Consider the following 20,807-nt stretch of genomic DNA (forward strand, 5'->3'; position numbering starts at 1 on the left):
TCTTTTCGTAGTCCATGATTTTGCTTTATTTAAATTATGCGTATTTGTTTGCAGGGGCGGATTTAGGGGGGGGGGCGCAGCCGGCGCGCGCCCCCTCTATTTTTTGACTAGCAAAGGGCCCCGGTAACTTAAAAATACAAAAATTGTAAGAAATTTAAAAAAAGAGAACAAATTCGGCCATGAACAGCATACAATGGGCCAAAACCGTTGAGTTTTCGAGGGGGTAACCCCCTCTAACACATTTTTTTCGTCGTCGACCAAAAGGCGCCCCCTTTATCAAAAATTCCTGGATCCGACCCTGGTTTGGGTATATACCTCGACATTAGTGTCCAGCTGCAACCACCGCTTATCAGTGGGCTTAGTGGATAGTGCATCCTTCTAGTGATCGGAAGGTCGTGGGTTCGAATCCCACGCCGGTACATTTCCTTGTTCCTTTTGTGCCGGTCAGGATTTATGTTTATATGTTGCCTTGTTTAATTGTAACACCTTACAAATGTTCTTTCTTTCTTCTTTTTAAATTATTCAGTTACCTCTTGTACCGAGCAAACGTTCCCCATTGTGTTGGTATGTGCAGGATGCGTAGCCCCATTTCCTACTGAATTTGTAGAAACCCTAGGTTATCTAAAACAGCATCCATCATCCACACACACACATGCTTACACTTCATAAATCCCTGCGCCTCTATGAAGTTTTCCCTAATCCTCCCATTCTGGCTTTCCGTCGCGCCCGCAGTTTAAGAAACCTGCTGGTCAATGCTGCTCTGCCTATGAGGGGGAAGACGGAGTGTCAGAATGCGGATGTTCTGTCCCGCTAAAATGCAATGTGTGCAAAATTCATTGTTGAGGGCAAGAAATTAATCAGCACCACCACTCACAAAAATAGGAAAAAAATATTTATCTTTTCTTGATTAAACAGTTGGACAATCACATCTTGTAAACATTTTTATCCAATGCAACAATTTGATGCTTTCTTAATTTTTGGATTCAGTTTTTAACCGTTTCTGATGTACCAAATCTGTATTCGCTTTAACCAACATATCTTAACAACCAAAAATCACATTTTAACCAATAACTTTAATTTTTAGCCTAGATTTCACAGTATAACCATGGTTAATTTCAATTGCCTGGCACATACGATAAGAGAGATGTGATGATAGAGGTAGAACTTTTTGAACGACCCTCATAGTAGTGTTCCTGTGTCGTCATATATTTCCATATAGTATTATTACTATTATTATTACATTTTAAGCTGGGACAATGGACATCTATGGCAAACACCGGATAGCTTTTACATAGTAGTGTTCGTCATATAAATTAAACTGCTATTATTATTACATTTTCAACTGGGGAAATGGGCAAGCACCGGATAGCTTTTACAAAGTAATGTTCCTGTGTCGTCATATTATATTATACTCTATATATTATTATTAATATTAGTATATTTTCTGCTGTGGCAATGGGGCATCTGTGGCAAGCACCGAATAGCTTTTATATAGTAGTGTTTCTGTGTCGTCATTATATATTATAATTATACTATATATATTATTACTATTATTATATTCTATTTTAATAACGATTTTTTTATTTCTGCAGATAGCGCCATCAAAGCCATAGCTGCTCTGAGCACTCAACGTGACATCAATACTATTATTATATTCTTTTTTATTCAATTTTTAATTTCACTTCATATCTAGCCTCTGAGTCGCCTTGATATACTCTATTTCTGCAGACACACGCAAGTGTTGCGCCATCCAAGTCATTGCTGCTCTGGGCACTCAACGTGACATCAATACGGACCTCCCATAACCCCTGGTATTTGGCTTGTCCGAATTCTGGGTCATCTTCAACATAAAGAATCTTCGATTCGATCAACTGTTATAAAAAATATATAGTATATAGTAATATTGTTAGCATCTCTTTAGCTGTAAGGTCATGAGTCTTTTAGGTGCCAAATAGAGTCAAAATCCAATTTACAGCCTTTATAGAAGCAGATTGTGCACTAAAAATATCAATCCAATAGAGTTTGTGTGTACCACATCCCCCACCTCCACATCCCCCACCTCCGCCACCCTGCCCATTATGAATTCTATGAAGCACAAGGCTGAAGAATTTCTTTTTACAGGGTTGAAAGTGCATTTTATTTAGCAATAAACTGAGACCACAAGCATGACAATAACTTCTTGCTTGGCAGAGATATCATTTAATTTGAGTCGACTTTGGAAAAACGTAACATCGCCACCTTTTTTGGGTGGCGAATTCAGAGCGCACGACCAGATAGAAACCTATACCATTGTAATATTGTATAGGTCTATTCCCAGCAAAAACAAAACGTTTTCGACATTATTCGCAAAATGTTTGAAGAAGATTGTTCAAACGTTTAAACTTAAATGTCGGGTTATATAAATGGTTTAAAACATTTTCATAACATTCAAAAACATTTTGAAAACTTACTGCAATGTAATGTCATTTAAGTGTTGACGAAATATTTGGGGAAAATATTTACAAAAAATATTTTACAATAACATTTTTACAACATTAAAATCTTGTTGTAGTGTGTTAATACAACGTGACATTTTACGTTATTAAAACGTTTCTCAAACCCAAAACCCAATAACCCGTTTAAAACGTTTAAAAACTCTTTTTTTAAGTGTGGTTTTAAGCTTACCTCAACACCATCATCAGATGTAAGCTTAACAAAACTATCAGACCCGTCTTTTTTAATGAAGAACTCTAGGTTAGGCTTATCGTCGTCTTCTTGTCCTCTAGCCCCTCGGTTGATGCAGGACAATGTCCTCGTATCACCGTTTCCATTGAAGGGTATAACGGAACCGTTGGCGGCATCGTCGCGATAGCCGTGCATGTTTGTAGCAACTATGGCTAAATTGTCGTGGCACGGCACTGAAATCAAAAATGTATCATTGGCAAAAACAATACCCAAGAAGTACTTGTTAAATGCCCATGGAATTTATCATATGCCTTTACCTCCGTATATCTTACCGGTTCGTGGTTTGAAGAACTTACAAACTTAAGCATACTTTCTGTAAATCAACTTGTAAATGTATTGCTTGCTGCTATCTCGACACAACATTCAGCTAAATTGGGTTAGGGAGATGGGGATAATATAAATCTATTTTTGTTCTGATGACAACTTTTATAGCTTTTATATCCAAGGAGAAGAATTCAATACCCGCATTTTGATTGGCATGTGGTTCAAATACTAGTATGTGAGCAGCGTGGCGGGGTGTTTAAGGTCTTTGACACATACACAATCATGACAGCAGGGTAATTGAATCTGGGCAAAAGATACTGAAAATTGTGTTCATTTTGAACAATTCCAACTAAAACCGGGGGTGATTTACTCACGTTTTAGTGACGTTTCACGACTACACTAGTTATTTCATCAGATTGGCAACTCATCACATCTGACTTTTACGGAAAAAGGAAGCACCGTAGAGGGCGTGATGAGTTGGTCAAAGATGTTGTTGAGTGCGTAGGCCCCCTCGTCCTTGTTTAGAGAGTCGTATCTTTTTCTGCGGATCCATATTGCCCCTCTCAGCCAACTGGTAGGTCTTATCAGCTTCCCGATCAATGAATTTAGAGTCCTGTGTCCATGACAACAGTAGCCCTGCCTTTATCGGCTCCCGGGACCATGAAAGACTCATCTTTCTGGAGTTGTTTGATTGCAATGCGCTCATCTTTGCTGATGTTTAAGGGGGCGATTTTAAAGTGCCAACAATCTCAGCAGGCAAATGTGCAGCTTCCGGTTTGGGAATACTTTCTCACACACTACTATATATTCATCTACACTAGACGACTGATTTAAATTACTAGGATTTACCGCATAACCGAGGCCACGAGCTAGTACACTATTTTGTGTGAATGGCCAAGTGGTCCAAAAACGCATAAGACAAACGTGTAAGGTTACACGTGTAAGATTGCATCTTACAAGTGTATGTTACGCGTAAGATTGCATCTTACACGTGTAAGAATGAAGTGGGATTCTTAAGTTGACGAATCACAGAGTAAGAAATCACAAACAACCAATCATCTTATGAGTAGCAAACTTCGACCAATAATATGTAACGACGTTTTTAGATTTGTAACATCCACGACATCTTATACGTGTAAGATTTTGAATTAAGTGATGGACGATACGCGATATTATTGGCGGCCTACCGAGGATAAGTTGAGCTCTTCGCCAACATCGTAAACAAGGCATTTTCTAAATTTTTATGAGTGCTAAAATATGTGCTGTATAGTATGCCGCAACTCTGTCAGGAATTGTTCCGATTGTTGGACCGCCATGGTCACAGCCCGATTTATCTCACTTTCTGCTTATTTTTTTCTCAGTTATCTGGAGTCAATTTGTACTCAACATCAATTAAATTCAAGAAGTGAAAGTAAAATGCTCACGTTTGCGAAACTACCGTGGTACATATCGATATTGAGGCTCACGGAGATTATTCGACGCTCGTCGTATGTACTAGTCAAATTGAAATACCGTCCATCCCTAACAGGCAATTCTATGAAAATGGCGAGATTCCATTGGTCGAAGATGATCTATATGAATACGCGTAAGATGGTTGGTTTGTTGGGGTTTAATTATGGCTTCTTTATATATGATTCGTCAATATAAGCAACCCGTTAGATTCTAACTCTTACACGTATAAGATGCAATCTTACACGTGTAAGATTACACGTATAATCTTACACGCTTTTTGGTCCACTTGGCCATTCATAATTTTGAGCATCAGACAGTTTATATTTTGACAGATTTTTGACCCATCGCTTGAGTGATACGCTCAAGTTCAGTTTGCGTGAATTGTTCTTGTTTACATTGTTGGTCGTTGATTTTTCTTGTTTTCCCGCTACTTCCTTCAACTGGTTTGCCGTGCACATACATATTGGCACTCACTCTCGCGAGAATTTTCTACATGGCGAGAGATTTATTCAAGGGCATTTAAATTGGCGTTTGCGCCGACTTTTTTCATCCTAAAGTCTTTATTCACAATATCACGTGCTTGTTTAGTGTTTATTGGGCAAGTTTAAGGTGGTTGGAATAATTGGAATAAGACCACTGTGTTTGGCCCGAAGAGAGAAAACTATATGATATTTTTCGTTCCGTGTTTTCAAGCGATTGGGGGTCTTTCATTGCATTTGGTCCATAATTCCCTCTACGGTGCTTCCTGTTGTCCATGTAAAAAGAAACAGTCTGATGTGATGAGTTGCCAATGTGATGGAACCACTAGAGTAGTAATAAAACGTCACTAAAACGTGAGTAAATCACCTTCGTTTTTAGTTGGAATTGTTCAAAATGAACAGAATTCACAGTTGAAATCAACATTGCTAATGAACCTGTTCAAAGATGGGCAAACTATAATTACAAATTACAGTCAGCTGTCTCCATTACTGTAATTGAATTGTGTGTTAGATGCAGTGGAGTGGCAAAGATCTCACAGCCAGTTTCGATCTGGGCAATGTATGCTTGTTAGTTGACCTGCCCTGGGATTGAACTGAAGAACATTATCTTAACACTGAATGAGTAATCAGGATTAAGTAAAAAGATATTTAAAAAAAAAAAGGCAGGACTTACCACATAGATATATAGTTACTGGCAAACTATCCACTCCCTCAAAATTCGCAATATTCGTGGCAGAGCATTGAATCATACTAAGATGCCATGAATAATCCAGTAACAAATGGACGCACTTCGTCGTATCGTACTTGGTCACATTGCATTGAGTCGAACGCTCACTCTCGTCGTAGACGTATGCACAATCGCTAGATTCGGGTAGCGGTCTTCCGTCAGGTGTCGTCCAGGCGTTATAGGTTATCGGTGCCGCTTCATATGAGGTACAATTGAGTGTCCGTACCTCGTTCGCATTGGCTTTGATTATCCGGTCGGAATCTTGGTCGTAATAAACAGGAACGGACACCCCATCTGTTACGTATTCCCATATTATCACACGGGCTGGTTTGCAGTGTTACGAAAGAGCTTCAAATTTAAAACACAATTTATATTTTATTAAAGGAAATATTATGAGTTGTGTAGTGACGAGATTTAAAATCCCTGCTTGTCAGAGGCTGCAAACAGGCAACAGAGAAATCTACACTAAGCCAAAAAAGAAACTTATAATTTTCACAAGGTCATATCTTAAAATCCTCTCCATAAAAATGAACAAAAATTGCACACAGGATTACTTCAATATTCTACTCTAAACACTTGTCAGTAACCAAGCAGTTGTCCAAATGACACAACAGTAAAATGCACTGATACGGAACAGCTTCCGGGATCACATTCACAGGCGAATAATTGGAGCCCAGCCAAAGAAATCTGTTGCGCTGTGAATGTGGTCCAGGAAGGTGTTGCATGTCAGTACATTTTGCTGTTGTGTCAGTTGGACAACTGCATAGTTAGTGACATGTGTTTAGAGTAGAGTATTGAGGCAATCCTGTGTGTAATTTTGGTTAATTTTGATAGACAGGATTTTAAGATACGACCTTGTGAAAAATTATAAGTTTCTTTTTTGGCTTAGTTGTATATAGTTCAACAGAACTACTAGATTATTTCTTGAAGATAATGATTCTTATACCAGCAGTGGTGAAAGTTTTATTTCATAATTATCTTTGATTTCGCCATGCATAGTTGTATGATATGCTTCGACGTAACAAATAATACCATTTGGACTTGATGGCTTAGGGGTAAGGTTTAGGATACGGATTTAATTTTTATTTACATCATTCGGCCGAAGCCAGGCTACTAACTGTCCAGTTTGCTCTGCCAAAAAGAAACAAGACGAGTCTTTCAAAAAGACACAGTTCACGAATCAGGTGTATAGTAATTTGTTCTAACTTTCCATTTTCATATCTAACCTACTCTGCACTGATCTTACAATAAATTAGTGATTTGAGGCATAATGCCCGGGGCATAATGATACCTACATTCTGACTCTGGCTTATAACTCTCCATCCAGCAAGAAACTCATTGAATACAAACTTTAAAATCAATAGACCTATCACTATCATGTAATTCAATTAATATACCATGCAGATTATAACCAGAAAACACACTCCAGCACTCAACCGTGATCAAGGACTTGAGCTCCCTTCATTATATAATGCCCTAATCCGATCAATAGAAAGGACATCAAAGGTCGAGAGCAGGACCACAGAGCATACCTTGAGAGGACACTTGGATCATTTGCATGGCAGTCGGACTCTCCATTGTATTTGTTCATTTGTGTATGGAGAGCAATGGCGACCCTTCATTGTATTTGTTCATTTGTGTATGGAGAGCCATTCTTGGAGCCCATGGGACTCAGGCTAGGTCCTCAGGTAGAGTCAGACGCTGTATATACTAGAAACGCATATTCTTAATTCCGCGTTTATTCAATGTTAGCATTAAATTTGTATTGCCCGGCAGCGCGCGCAATGGAAAAACCTGAATTTGTTACATAAAAAGAAATTAAAATTAAAAAAAGTCTGGTTCCACCTGAGTACATATTAAATGGGTGTAGAAATTAATTTAGACAAACATACGGGATATAATGAGCCTTTGACATGACGCCATGATGACATGATTTTATTAGTCGTTTTATATCACCTATACCGTGTGTCATAATACCAATATTTTGCAATTTTATATAAGAACTAATATTTTGCATCATAAATGCGCAGTCCATATGTACAAACGAATACTAATCTTCAAGATATTAAGCTTTAGAAGACTTCAAAATAACATGTCACTAAGCAGGTCATAGGTGCTGGCCTTGTCCTATTGTACTTGTTCATTTGTGTATGGAGAGCTCACTGACCTGTATAGAGGTCGATGGGAGCTAGAGCTTCTTTACGGGGCACTATCGGTTTCAGGGCGTAGTTCATTGAACTCAACGGGCTGTTATTTGAAGTGCTTTTATGTTATTGCAAAACGGATCGTGGCGAAAGCTAATAAATAATTCATACCAGGGTTTAATTGATCTGGGATGCGGACATTTCATTATTCGCAAACCACCGGGATTCGATATAGGTTTGCGTTGTAAAATGAAAATGTGAATAAGAGTGTCATCCCCCTGGCAGGACATTCAACTCCATCAATTCATCATTGGAGCCCTCCTGATGAGGATGTGTGTTGTACACATCGAAATATTGAGGTAACTATCTCAATATAATTATGTTGTGTTGAATGACAGTTTAAATCTACTTTACTATGTAGGTTCCAATTTGCTTACTTGCTTAAGATGAGTGGTGTCCTCGAACTACAACAGCACGCCAAACCCTTCTGTCCTGCATGGCCGTTCCCAAATCCATAACATCCAGTCCAGTGTCCTGTTTCAATACATCCACGTATGTTAGAGGGGGTCTACCAGGTTTTCTGCTTCCATGTTTTGGTGTCCAATGGATCAGCTTAGCTACAGGTTCATTCTTGCTTCTGTACGCGTGCCCAGCGAAACGTGTCCTTCTCTCTCTGATCTTCTGAGAAAGTTTCGGTAGGTCACCATACAGTTCTTTGTTCGTGATGTGCTGCTTCCAATTGATGTTGTATACTGTTCTAAGCATTCTTGTGTAGCAACCATCAAGTTCTTTACATAGTCTGGGAGACATAGTCCATGCTTCACATCCATAGGTTAGAACGGATTCGACGGTAGCAGCAAACAAACGGATCTTGAATTTCTTTGGGAGAGTTGACCTGTTACATGCTCTCCATGCAGCTGCTTTGCGTGTTTTTACATCTGTTTCCGTGCTAGCCATCCATGCATCCAGATACTTGAAGTCGTTCACCTCTTCTAGGTTTGTACCATTGTTTGTCTGGATAGATATCTGTTGATTGTGGTTGAAAGACATGAACTTAGTTTTTGAAGCGTTCATTTTGAGGCCTACTTTTCCAACAAATGATTCAATCCTTTGCAGTAGCTCTTGTGCTTGGTGGATTTCCTCAGACAATAGGGCTATGTCGTCTGCAAAGTCTAAATCCAATTAAGATAAGCAAACATTACTGGGTAGATAACAGGAACTAATTGTGTCAGTTGTAAGTATTAAATTGAGTAAATCGTCTGTATCAAAATAGCAGTGTATTTTTCATATATGCAGTAATATGCTCAGCCTTATCCCAAAATAAACAATAGCGTTGACCTTACCCACCAATCAGTAAAGCCAATTATAATCATGTGATGGCTCAATCCAATAGTAAACATGCTTAGAAAAAAGGCAAAAAAATAGTCCTGCCTGCCATTGTCTCAATACAAGATAAGATGTGCTAAAAATTAGATAAAGGGATACAAACCTGGGTATGGGACATTAGGAATTATTTCCTAACCTCTTAACCACAGGGTTGATGGGCTACAATAGTTATTCAAGACACAGTGTATGTAAGGGATAAACTGTGCATATGAGATATGGGTTCAAGTGGGGGAAATGTTCACTCCGTGAACAATAAAAAGCCAAAGCCCCTAATCTACCCCAATTTTGTCAGGAGTGAATCGTCGGATTTACGCCTGTCGGTACTTACGCTGACCATCCTTTACACTGCCATCACTGCTCCAACTTGCACCGACCAAGTTCCACCGGGTGAACGTCCGACAATGTGAACGCTACTTTAGTCTTGTCTGGTCAGTTAATTGCTCGTTACCTCAAAGATGATTATTTTTGAATTAGTGGTCAGCATTTCCAAGCCTTTATCAGTAGGGATCAGCAGGGGTACAATTTTATAATTATGCAAAATTAGAGTTTGATGTCAAATACTATAGGTCCTAAAAACTTTATTTGTGAACGGATTTTCTTCAATGACAAAACAAAATGTATGTTCAATATATACATTATTTCATTTTCCTTAGTTCCATCCATAAATAATCACAGAATATTATCTGTTTTCAAAATAAGTGTTTATGTTCAGATTCATGTTATCAGTAGCTGGTCTGGTAGGGTAGCAATAGTCAAAAACAGATACTTTGCCTGGTGCCCTATTTCTGTTTTTGAGTATAATAAAGAAAGTCATGCATATGCAAAATGAAGGAAATTCCTAGTGCCAACTTGGTAAAATGTATACTCATAGCCCAATCTTATACTTCATAGCACCCAGGTTTGGTGTATGGGTTCAAAACATCGCAATTAAACATTGGTTCTTTCAAATATGAGGCGCAAAAACCCAAATCTAGAACAAAAAATCATTATATTGATAAAGATAATAGCAAACTTTCCATGGTAGACATTGTAGAGATTGGACCCCAAAATTAAGTGCCAATCCCATATGAACACCGCGGAAAACATGTTAATCAGAATGTAGAAACGAATATAAACCCTAGGACCCTACAATTTCATATAATTATAAATTCTGTTAAATGTTAAACACAAAAGAAAATGTCTGGATGTATTTAGAAGTGTAGAATTTCATGTAAAATGTCAATCCATTTACATTTCATTTTTTTTTTATCTTTGACAATAAATTGTCTAGCTTACGCCTTTATGTCTTGTATTTCATATATTCTTTCTTTCTCTTTTTCTATTTCGTACTGTTAATGTAAATATTTTTATCATAACATGTCACTCCAATATATTTTACAATAATTCCATTTTTTTGTTCTATATTTTTGTTCTATTATTTGATCAATATTCTTTTTATTTCCTGAATAAATATATGAATATAGGTATAGATTTTCTAATATCATTGTATATTATTCTAGATTTGTAAATAGCAAAACATGCCAAAACAATTAAAATATTTGCTAGATGTTTTTTCATTACTTTCAATATCACACCCACATAAAATGTCTTTGGGCGAGAAACGCTCTGCGTTTCATGCCCTTTGCGCTTGGTTTTGACATACATATTGGTCACATCGTTGCAGAAAATATTCGTGCTGTCTAAATACTCGAGAAATTACAGAGGCGATAGTGTTCATGAAAATTTGTAATTATTACTTCATTTTGTTATCTAATCAGTGCTATAAAGTCATTTTAGGCAGCAACGTGTTTGTATTAAAAGAAATAATAAAACCTGTTGTTGTAGAACTAGAATCACTTGTATGCAAATCCGAAAGTTGCAACGGATTATTTTCATTTCTTTGTTTGTTAAGCATGATTGCCAGTTTTTACGTAACGTTGGGCGCAAGGTACCACGAGATTAATTTACCGTGCCCACTGATAGTCGGTCACTGAATCAACTATTCACACACGGATTTATTTGTCAACCTCACAGTCAATTTAATAATTTATGTCAACATGTCCTTTTTTGAGATCACATGCAAACATTGAACATCTCATTTACATAATAATGAACTCATGTCTATGAGCACATTTTAGTGGCCATTATCTTATTTACATAATGGTTTTTTGACCTCAAGTCATGAGTGGTGATTCAATGTTTAATTGGCTTACTCCTCTAAATATTTTACCGTAAAGTCCTATGGTGGAGGGCTTTTTTGTTGTGTAGCCCTACAAATGTGGGGTGACTAAAAAGTAGCCTGCTGGTACATGTTTTACCGTACAGTCCTATGGTGTAGGGTTTTTAATTTTTTTATTTTGTTGTCCTAATTTGATTGCTCTCTTTGGTCTCTTCGTCATTTAGATAACTTCCAACACCAACCTTCCTAGTTTAATTCTTTCAATCAAACTTTCACTCCTCTGCTAATGATGACAAGTGAAAATCGAAGTAAAACTGCATTATCAAAATGGAACTACACCTTTATCTTGACAATTCATTTGCTCGCCCTATTCCTTTTAAAGGAATTTTATTCAAGTTTATTTTAAACAAGTTGCAATTTTCCATTTGACAGATAAAGTTTGAGAATTGAATGCATATTGAACACATAAAATTTTTTCCAAATTATCTGTACTATTATAAAAAATCTCACGTATTTCTGAATTTCTAAGTTTCCATAAATACAAATTCGTTTTACATGGAATAAGATTGTATTTATTAAATTGGAATTGCCCCAATCTATTTTCAATAGCGGTTTCGAATTTTAAAATGAAAATTTTAATTCATTTATTTAACACTTTTTCCCACACTCTTTCATACACACCATGTTTTTCCCAATACTGAATACACACAGGTTTCTCCAGATCAGTATTTTTGCAAATTTCTTTCGTTTCAAGAATGGATATACAATGTATTTTTAAATTGTTTACTTTGAAATTCAAACATAGTAGACGATTTTTCTTTACAGGAGGACATAGAATTACTCATGACCTCTCGTTTCCCATTTTCCGGAATCGCATAAATTAATTTGTGAAATAAGAAAAGGTTCAGTGGATTTTTATATTATTTCTAACTACCTACAGGTTAAATACCACTAATAGGCCTGGGCGATACATTGAAATACGACGAGTAACTATTTGTTTTCATGGCATTCGAAAAGACTGCATTAAAATTGCTGAAATTGATCAAGTTATATAGCCAAAAAAGTACTTTTTAAAGTTTGATGCTTCAAAATGGTACATTTTCTCTCATTATATGACATTTTTGTTGTAATAGTACCAAAATTCATACGCACGGCTTCGGTTTTAGTAAATATTCGCCCTACCGTATTGTAACTTTCAGCTTCGAGTGCGCACTGTCATTTTAAGGTGTTTACGGTTCAGTGCGTTAAAACAAGAAAAGTCTCAGGTCAACCTATGTTGAATTTTTGATCAATTGGCATCTAAATCATATAGTTTCACCTGATATTAGTGGCATTGAACTGTGAAAGTTCTGAATATGAGAAAATTCCACCCGAAATTAGGCATTTTCCCATTGAAACCCGTGTAATACATAATTAGTGGTATTTAACCTTTACGTTATTTCGCCATTTTGAAATAAGTGATTGCAAAAATTTTAATTTTTTCTTGTCAATGTGTTCTACATGATAAGTTCTACTGGGGAAACACAAAAAAATTGGAATTTGTTTCCACATTTTTGCTAAAAATTCAAGTATACCCTATTTCGCCTAAATCGTGTTCAAATTGCATTTTACGTTATTTCGCCATTTTGAAATAAGAGATTGTAAAAAAAAATTTTCTTGTCAATGTGTTCTACATCATAAGTTCTACTGGGGAAATACAAAAAAATTGCAATTTGTTTCCACATTTTTGCTAAAAATTCAAGTATACCCTATTTCGCCTAAATCGTGTTCAAATTGCATTTTAGGTTAAATACAGGGTGTCCCAGAATGATCTGTACCGGGAAAGATGGAATTTTTTAGGTATGAAGGGCATGTTGAATGGTTATATTGTTTTGCATTTTAAGTTCTACATATAGTTAGCTTTCTCAGATTTTTTAGTTTTTAAAAATTTGACGTTTCTAGTAGAAGTTATAGAAGATTGCGTAAAATGATGAATTCTAAGTTTTGACAACGCAACCTATTTTGAAAATCTGTAACATTACTAACCGTTCAGCACAAAGTTATTTGGAAAAAGTTATGCAGGTATTTTAGTTGTGCCCTGTTCATATTTCCACTAAATAGCCGATATCTATCTATTATTTATGACGTTACGAAGCAATCATTATATGGAATTAAGGATTTGTGGCCTAATCCAATTCTCTCTTTGGCGGTAGTTTTAAATATAGTTATTGTGGTGTGAGGTCCATGTCATTTGAAATGCTTGCAGAGATCGAATTGGTTGTGGTACAGAAAAGTCGGCTCCTCAATTTACTGTACAGCAGCGTGGATTTCTTTCAAAACTTACTGGCAAACCGGCAGCTATGTTGAGACGCAAAGAAGATTCATTAGACGATAGTGTATAACGTAAAGAAGTTTGACGAGCACGGAACTGTCAGGAATCGGCAGAGTGAAGCTTCAGGTGCTCGTAAGACTGTAAGAACTAGAACGAACATTGCAGCTGTCCGGCAAGCTTTAAGGCGCAACCCCAACAGTAGTTGTCGTCGAAATGCTGTGCCAAACATCCCACGTTCTTCATTTCATCGTATCGTGCCATTTTTCAAAGGTATGCGAGTCGTTTTCATCGATTTTACATTATTGCATGCCACGCCAAAACAAATAAAGGTAGCGTGCTGAAATTAACAGAATAGGTAGGAGACATATCCAACATTATAATGCTGGTATCAAAAATAGATACACTGCCCGTCTTCTATTTTTAGTTATTTTTGCAAACACGGTACAAATCATTCTGGGACACCCTGTACCACTAATAGGCCTGGGCGATACATTGAAATACGACGAGTAACTATTTGTTTTCATGGCATTCGAAAAGACTGCATTAAAATTGCTGAAATTGATCAAGTTATATAGCCAAAAAAGTACTTTTTAGAGTTTGATGCTTCAAAATGGTACATTTTCTCTCATTATATGACATTTTTGTAGACTTGCTCCAAGTCCTCAGGCTTTCTATAGACTGATGCATTTTTCTATCAATTGTTCATGTTCATTTATGTCCATTGGTATATAGACCTATTTAAAACCATGGCCACACAACATGCACAGAACATCATCCAGCAATGCCTCTCCCTTCTGCTAAAACTGGAGGGAATGTCCTTTAGTGTGAGAATACCCTGTCTCTTGTATACAGTGTGCTTGATGCTATTGTAAGCAGCCAGCAGGGATTTCCAGGTTAGATCAGGGAAGGCAGACCATGGTCAGACACATGAACCCTCAGGCCCCAATGTGACTAAAACCAGCATGCCCAGTGCATGCATGGATAGAATGACATCCAAGAATGATTTGGGAAAAAACATTGATCTATAAGCAATATAGTAGGCCTATATAAACCGTAGCATTTATAGTCAATTGGGTATTTAAAGGTTTCATATTCAATTTCGAGCAAACGTAACGGTAATTTTTTTTTTTAAAGGAAGAAAGTAGAGGAAAAAGGCAGAAGCCTTGAATCAAGGCTACATTTTTGTTGTAATAGTACCAAAATTCATACGCACGGCTTCGGTTTTTAGTAAATATTCGCCCTACCGTATTGTAACTTTCAGCTTCGAGGGCGCACTGTCATTTTAAGGTGTTTACGGTTCAGTGCGTTAAAACAAGAAAAGTCTCAGGTCAACCTATGGTGAATTTTTGATCATTTGGCATTTAAATCATATATTTTCACCTGATATTAGTGGCATTGAACTGTGAGAGTTCTGAATATGAGAAAATTCCACCCGATATTAGGCATTTTCCCATTGAAACCCGTGTAATACATAATTAGTGGTATTTAACCTATAGCTCCATGAAAGTACAACCAGGTTCACTAATGTCATTAAGTTTATGGTATTATGTTTAAACAATGAAAATCAGAATGGTAAAACAAATGCAAACTTGCATAAAATGCACACAGCTGCCTACAATTTCATGAAATTACAGGCTCTGTAAAATGTAATAGTCAGAAAAAATATTTAGAGGCAAGGTTTTAATTTCAAATATCAATCCATTTAATATACTTGCTCCAAGTCCTCAGGCTCTCTATAGACTGATGCATTTTTCTATCAATTGTTCATTTATATCCATTGGTATATATATAGACCTATTTAAAACCATGGCCACACAACATGCACAGAACATCATCCAGCCATGCCTCTGCTAAAACTGGAGGGAATGTCCTTTAGTGTGAGAATATTCTGTCTCTTGTATACAGTGTGCTTGATGCTATTGTAAGCAGCCAGCAGGGATTTCCAGGTTAGATCAGGGAAGGCAGACCATGGTCAGACACATGAACCCTCGGGCCCCTCTGTGACTAAAACCAGCATGCTCAGTGCATGCATGGATAGAATGACATCCAAGAATGATTTGGGAAAAACATTGATCTATAAGCAATATAGGCCTATATAAACCGTAGCATTTATAGTCAATTGGGTATTTAAAGGTTTCATGTTCAATTTCGAGCAAAAGTAACGGTAATATTTAAAAAAAAAAGGAAGAAAGAAGAGGAAAAAGGCAGAAGCCTTGAATCAAGGCTATCCATTTAATTGAATTATCATTTTTTACAACTCGATGAAAGTACACAGCTGGTTTACCGATATCAAGTTGAACAGTATTATCATGAAAGTTGAAAAACGCATATAAACATTGTATTAATGTTTCATAAAATGGACACATGTCCCTACAATCTCAAAATGTGATAAGATTTCCGTCAAGTTAAATGACACAAAGGTCAGTGCATAAGTTGTCGGCAAATTGTATAAAATTCGGAAAGTTGCATAAAGTTTCACTACAAAAGACTAAATACACTGTTTATGAACCAAATGTCTATATAAGCTATATATAGTGCTCATAAACATGGTGTTTATTTTCTACAAGCAATATACCTTTGATACCCAAATGATGCATTATTCAGTTAGGAACGGCTATGTGTTTACTGTAGCGTTGAAATTGTTTAAACCTCTATACCATGACCGTGTAAACACCAAGAAGAGTTTAAAAGGCGTTACAAGTAAACATTATTGAAGATGTGTTTAAAGTGCACCCCTTGATTGCGCCTTTATTATAAATGCGGATATATGTCATCCCCTGGCAAAGTTGGTCAGCTGATAATGCTTACAAATTGCGCGCGAAGCGAGCGAGCACAACCAGTGGCGGCACCACGGGGGGAATGCCCCCTAGTCAGAACTCTTGCCTCCCCCGGTTCCCCCCAACCAAAGATTTCGAAAATTTCCACTTTTTGCAGCAATTTTGCGCAAAATTTGTTGATTTTGCCCCCCCCCCCCTTGAAATTCACCTTTCCTCCAATGCCCCCCCCCCCCAAGAAATTTCTGACGCCGCCACTGAGCACAACCTTCCACAATATTGAAGAGACTCTATAAAATATGTGACCCCTCGGCACAACTGAGCCCGGATGTCGCCAGTGCCACTATTGAGATATGCTCCATCGAACTTAACAATAAACAATAGGAAACAAAGGATTTATTGACTGTTTTATTGACTTTTCAGTAATTAAATGTCAAGTACTATAGACATGATATACATCATTTTAAAGCTAATTTCAAGCAGAATATTTTGGTTGAATATCTCAAAAATGATGATTGGCGACTTCAGGGCTCAGTTGTGCCGAGGGGTCACATATATCTTTCTTGGAATAAGAAACGAAACCTGTATTATACGGGCGGATGAACCTTTTTGCTTGTGTGGGGTGTGTGTTTTTGGTTTTGTTGTTGTTGTTGTTGTTGCTGATTTCACATGCATATAGCAGTTCAGTATTTCCTAATTATCAGTTCTTTTGTTCACCGATATGGACTCCTCCGTACTATTATGTCGCAAATAAATTATATGGTCATAAAAAGGGTTTTCTTGCAGCATGTTTATGAGATGTGGTAGGGTTCAGAGGCCCGACCTTAAGGGGAGACGATCTTTTGTGCGTAATTATAGAGGGCCAGGGGATTCACTCTATCACTATAAAAAATATTTGAAGAAATCAAAGAGCCCTATGAATAAAAATTGTAGTGCAATTCACGCCAGACACAATTTCTTTTAATGACAAAAATGAATTTTTGTAATAAATCAAAAAACCAAACGTTTTATACCAATTTTGAATTTAGCCTGAATCCGTAAATATGGCACCTCTCGCCCTTACCGTTATGCAGCGAACCATTGTCGAAACTATTTCACATACATGTTCAAAACACTCCAGAAAAAGAATGTGGCCATATACTACTGAAATATCTTTTGTTGATTTCGAGTGATAATGTCTTAACGTCGTAAAATTTAAGGTCAAATTCCGAAAATCAAAACAAAACATTGCGACGCAGATATTCCCCGACTTATGCAATTTCATCGTCGTATCAGTGTCTTTATTATTTGTTTGAGGCCTATTCCAAACGTTCTTGCTATTTATTCATAAAACGGTCAATATATCTTTACAAAATGCATCATTTTTATGTAAACAACAGGCTAAAGATAGCATTATGAGATTTATCTTTTATTATTAAACTCTTCTGATCATCTGCCTCCATGGCCGAGCGGTAAAGACCGGTATTGATAATCAACGATGCTTGAAATCGTTGGTTCGAGCCCCAGTAAAGCCTGTGGAAACTTTTTTTTCTTCAAAATTCATGATCGCATTCCGAAATGAGTAACTTGTCGGTAAATCGTGTATTGTATCCTTTAAAAGCGAAAATGAAATAAGGGTCCTTGTCCATGGGCCCCCGAGGCTCTTGCTATGCCTCTGTATATAACATCAACAAAGCAGATACTGCAGCCTATTCTGGAGTCCAGTCCCAAGAGCTTCTAGTCATTTATTAGATCTCAGAGATTGGAGACATTTGGAATACCCACACTTGTTTCAGAAGGGCAAACATGCACGACCGACACCGCAAAGGCAGAAGCCCTCAATAGGCAATCTTCCTGTGTATTTTATACTGAGGAAAATGAGTCCACTTTACCAGACAAAGGAGTGACATCTTTTCCCAGCATTGACGATCTAGACATTAACTTAAACGGAGTGGGAAAACAACTTACTCGAACTAATGTCAACAAAGCTGGGCGTCCAGATTGCATCCCGGCTGGAATGATGCATGACTATGCTTCTGAAATAGCGCCAATGCTTCACCTTGTTTTCCGTCAGTCATTTGAAACAGGCATTCTCCCTGATGACTGAAAAAGGCTTATGTCACCGGTATTTATATTTTTTTTAAAAACACCAAGTCAGCACCAGAAAACTATCGGCCTGTAAGCCTAACTTCCATTTCCTGCAAACACCTTGCTGCCAACAATATCATTGTGGAAAATCAGCACCATTTCAGAGAGGAAAGATCTTGCGAAACTCAACTTGTTGAAGCCATCCATGACTTGGCAGAGTGTGTTAACAGATCTTGCCAGACAGATGTACTCCTTTTGGATTTTAGCAAAGCCTTTGACAAGGTTCCCCATCAGAGACCGGCTACAAAATTACAACATTATGGTATAAGGGGAAGGACACTTACATCATGGATCAATGGCTTTCTAACAAATAGAGAACAATGTGTCGTCATTAATGGTTCCTGTTCTTCCTGTGCCCCAGTGATGCCAGGAGTGCCGCAAGGTTCGTTCCTAGGACCAACGCTATTTCTTATATACATAAATTACATAACCGAGGGACTAAAATCCAACATGAGACTATTTGCTGATGACAGCATTCTATACCGTGAGATCAAGGGACCAGAAGACCATAAAACTCTATGTCAGCAAGATCTAAATATAGTTTTCGACTGGGCAGATAGATGGCAGATGACATAAATGCTAGTAAATGTCAGCATCTCACCATCACTAAAAAGCAAAACCCTTTGAATTTAATTAGACTGTCTCAAACCAAGTCATTGAAAAGTCAAACAGTCAACCAAAATATATTTGAGTAACCATATCACTGTCTGTAGTATTTGAAAGAAAGGCCAGCATAACACCATTACTAGACCAACTGCAATTGGATCAACTTGCCATAAGGAGAACAATGTCCCAATGCACTTTGTCCTGCAAGATTCATCACAGCTTAATCAACATTGGCTTTCCACCCAACATCAAGATGAATCCCACCGTTGGTAGAACATCACACTAACTCGACTCCGCTATAACCCAGTGCAAGCAAGATGCTACCTGTATAAAATACTCATTCTTTATTCGGACAATTCCTACATGGATTAGACTACCACTGGAAGCTGTCTCAGCAACATCACCAAACATCTTCCAGTCAGTAGCTCTTCCTGCAGTCCGGGCTATGCAGCCCACTGCAGTTCACCAGCTCATCTACACCAGTCACAAAAAGAAACTCGTCAGTTATATTCATCCTTACTGTTCAACAACCTGATAATTGAACTTTGCCTTCTCATTTGACACCCTGTTCGTGTAAATTGAGCAAGAATTGACCAAGATATGCGCCTCCAAATCCTAATACCCAAAAATCAAAAGTAGCAATTTTAACCATTCACAATTTGTGTGCTTTGTTGATTGGCTATGCTTGTGTGCAATACAACGATGCGTTCACATTGAAAATTGTTGAAATTGCACCTTTTGATTTTGGGGTTTGAGAGTTTGGAGGTGCATTATCTTGGTCAATTCTAGTTCGATTCTCACGAACAAGGTGTCAAATAAGAAAGCAAAGTCCAATTAAGAAAATGTATATTTCAGAATAATCCAAAATTATAAGGTTGTTGAACAGCAAGGATGACTATAACTGACGCGTTTCTTTTTGTGCCTGGTGTAGTTGGGCATCCACTTTTTACTCGCACCTGTAATAGTTTCTGCATATCGCACAACTGCACATCTTTGAGCATTATCAAAAGTCTCCTTGGACAAGCATCATGCTTTGTTAGGAGTGTAACAATTGAAGATATGGGACACTTAATAAGGATATTATTGGATATAATACTCATGTAAGTGAAGTTTCAGTTTCAGTTTATTTCACCTTTAAATAATTATTACAGAGTAAAGCAAAATCATATGGTATGAGACCAAACAGAGCAGAGCTCGACAATTTTTGGCCACCCTTTACAATATTAAGTTAAACATTCAGGACGAAACACAATCAAAAGACGTATGAGGACATAATTATGTGCAGATAAAGACCGGACAGGACACGTGAGACAATGTTGGCTATGGTTTAAGATTACCTATTATACGTACATTAATAGTAATAATAATTTTAAAATTACATGAAACATTACACAAACTAACGAGATTATTTATAACGAGATAATAACTCAGATTTGTCCTTATTTTTGAAACTTGTCAGAGTAAGTGAATTTTTGGTATTTAAACTAATAATTGTTCCATAGTATAGGCCCTTGTCGTCTAACAGTGTTACGGGCTAAATCATTTTTAAAATGATGAGCTCTATACATTTCCGATGACCTAGTATTAAATGTAATAATCGTACTAGCTTTAATAAAATAATTTGAAAAAATATCTGGTAGAAGGTCATTATAAAA

At 37.2% G+C, this 20,807-nt stretch overlaps 1 long non-coding RNA gene across 1 annotated transcript in view; it reads right to left on the reverse strand.

Moving 5' to 3' along the window:
- The window catches only part of LOC140150897 (uncharacterized), a 413,208-nt gene extending 399,096 nt beyond the window's left edge, over nt 1–14,112 (reverse strand). The window contains exon 1 of the long non-coding RNA XR_011858862.1: nt 13,128–14,112. This is a non-coding gene — a long non-coding RNA (uncharacterized lncRNA). The remainder of the gene's footprint in view (nt 1–13,127) is intronic.
- Nucleotides 14,113–20,807: the final 6,695 nt, after the last annotated feature.

Source organism: Amphiura filiformis, chromosome 4 (assembly GCF_039555335.1).
Source record: "Amphiura filiformis chromosome 4, Afil_fr2py, whole genome shotgun sequence".
NCBI lineage: Eukaryota > Metazoa > Echinodermata > Ophiuroidea > Amphilepidida > Amphiuridae > Amphiura > Amphiura filiformis.